At 37.0% G+C, this 9,034-nt stretch overlaps 1 pseudogene; it reads left to right on the top strand.

The window, feature by feature from the left end:
- Positions 1-328: 328 nt before the first annotated feature.
- LOC100619853 (haloacid dehalogenase-like hydrolase domain-containing 5) lies at positions 329-7,941 on the top strand (annotated as a pseudogene).
- The last annotated feature ends 1,093 nt before the right edge of the window (positions 7,942-9,034 follow it).

The following is a 9,034-nucleotide window of genomic DNA, read 5'->3' as shown; positions in this document are numbered from 1 at the left end:
TCTCTCTCTCTCCCTTTCCTACTCCCATTGTGATTAAACCACCATAAACTCCATTCTGACTTGAGTGTTTCATTTTAGGAATTTCATAGGTAAATTCCTTGGTGACCTTAAATTAATATATATATATATATACATATGTGTATATATATATATATATATGTATATATATACATATACATATATATATATATATATATATATATATATATATATATATATCAGTCTTTTAAAGTGATTTCAATATCACACTGGACCTGGATTTTCCCTAAGGAAGATAATGCTTTCTCCAATGTCATTAGCACTGTGCAGGTGTTGTTCACAGCCAGTAATGTTCACTCTGAGATCACTTGTGAAGTTCATCACATCTCAATACAGACTCTTCTTCGAGGGAAAAAGAAGTTGTCAGACATTTTTCGAGGTGAGTGAGTCATGGCCAGGGACAAATTCTTCCACCTCCTGTCTCCATTTAGCCAGTTTTTTCTTTTCCCTGTAGCTTGTTATAGGGACAGAAGTGCCTTGGGAACTTGACCCTGATCGTTTTGTCTGGACCAACTGACTCCATTAGTAACTGCGACTCAACTCAGTGCGACATTGCTAATTTTCAACTAGTTTTTCATTTGATTCTCAAGGATTGTCTAAGTATACAATTATATGTAATGGACTTCTCCATCAGTGGCAATGCAGTGTTCCTGAACAACCCAGAGGGATCTACAAGAAAAAATACTATCCACATTCAGAGGGAAAACTGTGGGAATAGAAACACAAAAGAAAAACAACTACTTGAATACATGGGTCGAAGGGATATGATTGGGGATGTAGACTCTAAAAATGATCATCCTAATGCAAACACCAACAATATGGAAATGGGTTCTGATCAAAGACACATGTAATACCCAGTGGAATTGCGCATCGGCTATGGGAGGGGTGGGGGGAGGGGAAGGAGGAATAGAAAATGATTTTTGTAACCAAGGAATAATATTTGAAACTGACCAAATAAAAAAAAAATTTTAATAAGTATACCATTATATTATCTGCCAAAAGTGATAGTTTAGCTTTTTCATTACTTATTTTAATTCTTTCCATTTATTTTTCTTTTCCTATTGCCATAGTTAGCATTTCTAGTACAATACTAAATAACAATGATAGAGACACAGAAGGATTTGGCTTTTGTTCAGGACTTTGCTTAGTGCCTGAACTTCCCTGATGTCTCTTCCTGTCCAGCACCTGTTAGAGGGAAACTAATAATGATCACCTCAAGATTTTACAAAACCTTGGAGTTAAAGAGAATTTCCCCCCTAGGCAACCCTTCACCCTTCAAGCCTCTTTCACCCTATCAAAGATTTATCTGACTGTATTGTATCAACAAAAGGGTGGTTTAATAACAAAGTCAACAAAGGGAGAAATCAGGATAGAGAGAAAACAGGAATGCCCTAATCTAAACCACAGAGTGGTAATGAAGTCCTTCAGGTTGAACCCAAAACTCACAGGCTTATCAGTTATTCTATCTTCTTTCCATCCCTACGCTATTAACTATGCTAGAGATGTTTGAGTACAATGTCTTAAGCAGTATCCAGCACAGAGAAAAAGAAGTTCTTTATCTTCAGGCCTGGCTTAGCCTGCCTTTCTGGGTAAATATCCCTCAAAGTAAGCTCATAGGTCAGCCAGCCCCCTTAAATCTTTGTTTTCCAATAGGCACGATCCACAGGTAAACAGGTCAGAGGAAAAAAGTTGGGGAAATCCTAGGAATAGATGGATGTCTATCCTGAGAAGGCAGAGAAGACCTCTGTTCAGTCCCAGGTTCAGGAACAGAACTCCTCCGAGTAACTGTCCTTTCCCAGAAGTCTCTCTTCCTCCCTCCTTCTAACTGCCTTAGTGGTCACTTAAGTTTTCTCTCTCAACATTCCAAACCATCTCTGTGTCAAATTCTATTACACAAACATTTGCAGATTGTTAAATCAGGATGAGAAAGATTACTTTGGGATTGCAGACAGGCCAAGCCAACAGAGAAATATGAAAAAAATCTCTTGCTGAGCAGTGACAAATTTAATGTTTTGGGGTACATACTGTATAGGGAAAATGACATAGGCTAAGGATTAGGTAAGCCTTTTGCAGGGACAATGGTTAGTAATGACTTACAAGATAGAGACAATGAATGTAGATTACCTCAGTGGCTCTAAACAGAGTTTTCTATAGGTGATAATTCAATATGTCAATGTGTAACCATCTGGTTAAGTTTCTCATAGAATTCTTGCACCAGTGATTTCTTGGAGGAACATTTAGTATTTGTGATGGAAAAGTTTGTCTTTCTCATGTTGGGGAGCAGATTACATGTTTAGCAATTCCTATGCTATGGCTGCGATTTTACTGGGGTCTACTCTCATTACTCACTACTCACTACTACTCATTACTCACATCTGCTCCTTTTTTTATTTAAATTAAACAAATGAAGACAAGATAAATGAGTATATGATTTGTATGTGTTGTGTAAGGCTAAAAAGCTAAATTCCAATTTTATTTGCTTCGAAATGGAGTTTTTGAATTTTCATTTTTTACTGGGGTCTTTTTTTTCAGAGTATGTTTCAGAATATGCTGTATGTACTGACCATGGTGTTTTGTCATAAGCAGACGTTTCACTACAATTTTAGCATAGGAGCTAAGATGACTTTTACTCAGTGGTCTTTTTTACCTAAAAACCTAGGATTATTAAGACTGCTTCCTAGAAAAGGCTTTTCCTCTGAGCTTTTTGCATAGCCTTACTTGGATTGTTTGGCTTGCTTTGGCTTTTGTTGAGACTCAAAGTTCTTTTCCTTTATGACAAGCATCATCTATCACAACTTAAGAGAGCTACTCTTATTAGGTCTGATTCTGTTAGCATCCAATTCTTGGTTCCATAAGCCTTTACTTATAAGTCAAATTTATTTTATTTCTACGTGTCCATGCTATTATGCTGCTAAGAGTTATATTCTGTTATGGGGTAATATACTAGGATTGGTATGTATCTTTTTTTCCTAATCAAAACTGCAATAAGTGGTGTAAGATGTTTGTGCTAAGTTTTGCTAAGTGTGAATCCATTATATTGTATTATCTTCTGGTGAAATAAGTGTGAGGTTTAATTGAGCTAATAGAAGGGGGAAATACACTTTGAAAACTTACATTTGAACAAAAACAATTATAGCTAATATCAGCGTACAAGGCTATATGTCCTTCTAAGTTACATTTTTCAAGGTACCTGAACCACAATAATAGTAATAATTGGTCTGGGGTTAATAGTTAAGATTGATCTGTTTTAGGGAGACTTGCCACCTCCAGGGATTGTTCTTCCATTCAAATTCCATTTGAATTCCACAAACACTCCATTGTTCTTTTGGCTTGTCTCTAAATCATGGGCTTTGGTGACTAGGGTCTTTGGAGTAGTCATCTGGATTTTTCCATGTTTGGCTGTTCCTGAAAGGTTCTCTGCTGTAGGTGTTCATTTCCTGTGTAAATAAAAATAAAACCTCAACCCTCATATTATAATTCTGGGTTTGGGTTTTTTTGTTTGTTTGGTTGGTTGGTTGGTTGGTTACTCCAATTCATGTTCAGTGATTATACAAATGAATTAACTTACAAGAGATTCTTTGTAATTCCAATTGGAACAAAATTTTGGAGTGGGGTACAGGCTCTTAAGTAAGTAGTGGAACATATTTGATTGCTATGCACTTTCAAAATTCTGGTGCTTCACTTATTATTTCACTTTGCTTTGATTATAAAATTTGCTTTAAAAGAAAAAAGCAGGGAAAGGATTATACACCAACTTCAGGTGGAGTCAGAGTTGTTCATCAGTCATGCCTTTCCTTTTGAATAGTGAATGCAGTTCAATGATGTATCAGACAATTAAGTCTGAATTCAAAACTCAAAAATATTATTAGTTGCAATTCCAAAAGTTTTACCTTAAACAGAAAATCATCATCAGGGGAGATTATGAATTTTAGTTTTACTCCACCCTGCTTAGTCTTTAGAATTTTAGCAACTTGCATGATGGCTGAGGGAAGGGTGGGTGGAGAGGAGGAAGGGAAATAAAGTGAGTATTGTAACCAAAAAAATAAAATAAAATAAAAATAATTTTAGCAACCAAGGAATGTATACACCCCTACTTAAGGATTAACTGTGAGGAGGATGGCCTATGACCAACATGTGCTAGCAAGTGACAAATCAGAAACAATTGACAGATCCCCCCCCCCCCTGCTGTCATAAGCCAAACTTAAGTTACCATTGGTACATGTAAGACACAGGAAGTAATGTAAAGAACTGTCTATATATTTCACATCACTTCCTCTCTCTCTCTCTCTCTCTTGCTCTCACTCTCACTCTCGGAGACGTTTGGCTCTCTTGGTGAGGTTGGGAGTTCCTGGCGACACTTTGGAGTTTGCAACTTGGCAGTGAGGTTACTGGAAGAAGCTTTGTAGCTTGGTTTAGGTGAGGCATCTTCCCTGAGTGAGTCTTGGTGAGTGGCTGCTAATTCCTCCTTTCCTTTACCTCCTAAAACACTTTCCTCTAAGGAGACCCCTCGTCTTGGAGGAAGCCTCATGGCTGGAAGCCAAGCTGGATTAAATCTTGGAGGAGGCCTTGTGGCTGAGGTCTCTGAACTTCCCTTAGCTTAGGCTAGGCCAGAGAAATCTCTCTCTCTTTTTCTTAATTTCTTCCTACTATTGTAATTAAACCACCATAAATATCCCAAACTGACTTAAGTATTTTATTGGGATTGAATTTAAGTTAGTGGCAACCACTAAAATAATATTTTCAGTCAACAACCCTAATTTTACCCTTAACAGTCAAGAATCAACAGTATCCTAACATAACATAATATATTTTGTACATTGTCATAACCAATTTACCTTAAACTTTTGATTTATAATATAAATCATATATCATTGTAAGTAAACATGATAAATTTTTAACAAATTGCTTCTATACATAGTTTACATTTAAACACATATTTAAAGTTTTTATAGAATAAAGTACATGTATTGATAACACTCAATATATAATAATTTTGTCAAAGATCCAATACTTGTGACTGCTTAGGTTGCAGTATTATTTTCCATACCAGATCAAAATTTAGTGAGGCTGCTGATTAATATCTTAGGCTTTAAATCTACTTTGAGGAAGGGGTTGATAGGTTTGTAGGAAGTTTTAAGACTTTTTCAATATTATCTAAAAGGTGTCCTGATTGTGATTTATTTTGGCTTTGTATCCCAGTAGGTGTATATTTCTTGGGAAATAAGGGAAAATCTTTTTATTTCTAGAAACCTTGTTTTTCTAATCCTCTTTTGCTATTTAGATTATTGTACTACTAAAATTTGCATGTTTTACCCTTGATATCAAATTACTCTCAATGGATATTGATTGAAAACTTCAGAACATTCAAATGGATATCTCAAAATATTTTTGCATAATTGATCAAATCTCACCAATTATTTCCTGATATAACATTTGTTGCATATAATTTGTACTAGATTTTTCACTTCTTGTCTCCTCTTTGTCCTTATAACAAACAGAAGAGAGATAATTACACTTAATTGTCTACAATAAATAGTCTTATTCCAAGTCCTACATGATTTCTGGGCTGGTCAAATTTTTCTAATCAAATGCATTATTCATTTGCATTGTTTGCATATCACATCTATCCTTATCCAATTCAGGTGAAAACTAAATTTTCTTTACTGCATAGTTGCCTACATATTTCATTTTTATACATAATTACCCATTGTATTTTAATACATGTTCATCTTCAATGGCATTTGACAATAACATTAATAATATTTTAACTTCTTTCCTTAATATCTTTAATTTTTACATTTTGATCTCAATTCCAGTTTACTTAAATAACCTTTAAGAGATGGTCAGACAATCAATACAATAGGCATTATTTGACTACAATTTAGTTTAATTTTAAGCTGCCACAATAGATGTTCATTTTTGCTTTTTGTAATTTTTTTTTGAAGTAAAGATAACCCATTTGAATTGAACCAAATTTTTGCATAGGATGTGTCATCATTTTCTAACTTTGGAATTTAATAAATGGTAATTTTTTTATATTTCTGAAAATTTAGAAAACTTTAGGAAATTTCTAAACATTTTTTTGGGTAGTAACTATCTCATTTTATCTATATTTCTTTTTCATTTTCATAAATAAACTAAAATGTTTAATTTAAACTAATCGAGTGTCTACTACTCTGGAGCTACAAGTACTGATGTTCTAGTGCTCCTTCTCACCCAGGGACTACAACTTGAAATTGTGTATAGACAAGGAATAGAATTCTGCACCAAGTGCCAGGAAAAAATTCTCTGTAGCCATCTTCTGATCAATTGTCCAACCCCCTTACTATCTGTGGGCTAAGAGCCCCAAAAGAAACAACCACAGATATACACCCTTCAAAGGTCTGCTGCTGAATGATGGAGAGACGGTGGTGTGTGCTACACTTTGCTCCATTCTCACCCTACTGGAATAGACTTTCTTGTAGATCTTATAAGTTGACTTAGAATGGAAAATTATTTCACTCTGATTTTTTATTGGTTCTGCCATCCCAGAATTCATTTTGAGGTATTATTTTTTTTAATCTTTACCATTCATCTTAGAATCAATACCATGTGTTGGTTCCAAGGCAGAAAAGTGGTAAGGGTTAGGCAATGGGTGTTAAGTGACTTGCCCAGGGACTCATAGTTATTAGGTGTCTAAGGCCAGATTTGAACTCAGGACCTCCCATCTCTGAGTCTCACTCTCTACCCCTAAGCAACTGTATGGGATAGGGTCATGGACAGTGAACCCCAACACTGAAAGAAGTTCATAAAGGAAGGAAGGTTACTCTTCCAAACAGGAAGTAAAATTGCAAGCGTGGAACACTCTATGAAAGAACAGTGCGTTACTTATCTCAAACAGCTCCCAATTTTAGGATGCTTTTTCTTCCTACCATTCCTGTGTGCACTGGGCCTTTCAATTATCTTGCCTGAGATTCAGGGGAGAAATTCATCCCTCTACAACCCCTTGCTATTTGGGCCTGCCCAGTCTCTAAAACACATCTAATTGGATCTGAGCCACTCCAGGTCGCTGGTTTCAGCACCATGCCCTCTGCTGGGGATAGGAGCTTCAGAGTAGCCCTGGAAGGAGCTACGCAGCCAGCTTTGCTCAGACCTCTCCACCATTTGGATTCCTCTTTGACATTAATGGTGTTTTTATCCATGGCCACAGAGTGATCCCTGCTGCCTTGGAAGCTGCCCAAAAGCTGGTTGACTCACATGAGCATTTCCAAATGCCGGTTGTCTTTGTCACTAATGCTGGAAATTGTGCACCAAATGTAAAAGCTCAGGAATTGTCAGACCTTCTGGGTCTGAAGGTTGACCCAGAACAAGTAATACTTTCCACCAGTCCCTTGAAATTCTTCTCAAAGTTCCATAATAAGTGAATGCTGGTATGGGGCAGGGGCCTATGATGGGCAATGCCCAGAACTTGGGCTTCCAGAATGTGGTTACTATTGATGAATTGAGATCTGCATTTCCTCTGCTTGACATGGTTGATCTTGAACAATGGCCAAAGACTATGCCTCCCTTGACATCTGCCCTCCCCCCCCTCCCAATAGAAGGGGTACTTCTCTTCAGAGAGCTAGTCAGCTAGGAGACAAGTCTCCAGCTCATCATGGATGTCCTCAGCAATAGGAACCCTGGCACAGGGCTGCTAGTAGCCCTCCTGTTCTTGCCAGCAACATGGATCTCCTTTGGATGGCTGAAGCCAAGGTGCCCAGGTTTGGCCATGGCACCTTTCTTCTCTGCCTGGAAAGCATCTACCGAAAAGTGACGGGCAAGGAATTGAAATATGCAGGCCTGATGGGGAAGCCCACCTTTACTACCTACCAATACACGGAAGTTATGGTCAGGAAGCAGGCAGAGAGGCGGGCCTGGGGATAAGTGGGGTGGCTAAGGGGAAGAAGAAAAGAGGTCCAGGGATTGGCGACTATAGATGGCTGGGGAGCCTGCGAAGAATAACCAGGATGTCATAGGCCATTCTCAGGGCCCAGTTACCTAACAACCACTCCTCCCCCACATTGGACCCCACAGAAATAATGATATTGACTGCAAGGAAGAGACTGGACTTTTAGTCCTCTCAGGTGCAGGCCATAGGAAAATAGGTTAGACAGCATCCTTGGTGGAAAATCAGTATTTCTAGTTCTGGTACTAAGTGACAATATATTATCATGACTGGTCCCTTCACCTCTGTGCCTCATTTTCATCACAAATTAAGTAGGACTAGATATCTCTACAAAAGAAGGAAGTGAGAAGTGATGGTTTGTAAAAGGACTTTTGCCCTCATCAAAGGATGCTGTTGCATGTGTCTAAAGCAGAACTAACATTCAGAGAATGCTTTTTAGTATATTTTGAATGGTGTCTAGGGGTCCTTGCACTGATTTTTAAAAATTAAAAATACTGAAATGAAAATAAATTTCCATTATACTATCTAGTAAGAGATTCTCTTTCTGGATGGTGTAGCAAAAACTTATTTGGGAGGAAGTTGTTAGGGAACTCAGGGGAAAGATTTTTGTGATATTTTCCTCTCCAGATAATGCTGTGACAATTTTCCAAAGAAGAATGTGTGTTTGTGTGTGTGCACGCATATGTGTGCAGGCACTTGGGTACATATAAGCCTTTATATGACTTCTTTGCTCTCTTGCAATGATTATTATGTGTGATTAAACCCGTCTCTGTGTTATAATGAATTATCAAAATTTAAAAAATAAAATAACATACATCCAATTTAGGATTCCTCCACACCATGTTTAGCAAGAAATTCTCCCTCACTGTGACAAAAAGAATCTAAATGGATAGAGAAGAAAATTTAAAGAGTCTGGAGGGAAATTTTTTAAACCTTTACAGATTCCATCGTTTTATGAAAGTCTCTGTATTTTATTGTATTTTGCTTATTGTCTGCTTTAAGATTTAATTTTGTTGTTTTGAGTTCATATATTAATCTTATCAATACTATTCTGTTACACTGAATCATTTT

Source organism: Monodelphis domestica, chromosome 3 (genome assembly GCF_027887165.1).
Source record: "Monodelphis domestica isolate mMonDom1 chromosome 3, mMonDom1.pri, whole genome shotgun sequence".
Taxonomy (NCBI): domain Eukaryota; kingdom Metazoa; phylum Chordata; class Mammalia; order Didelphimorphia; family Didelphidae; genus Monodelphis; species Monodelphis domestica.
The sequence above is the reverse complement of the archived record's forward strand: the minus strand, read 5'-3'. Positions and strand labels throughout refer to the sequence as shown.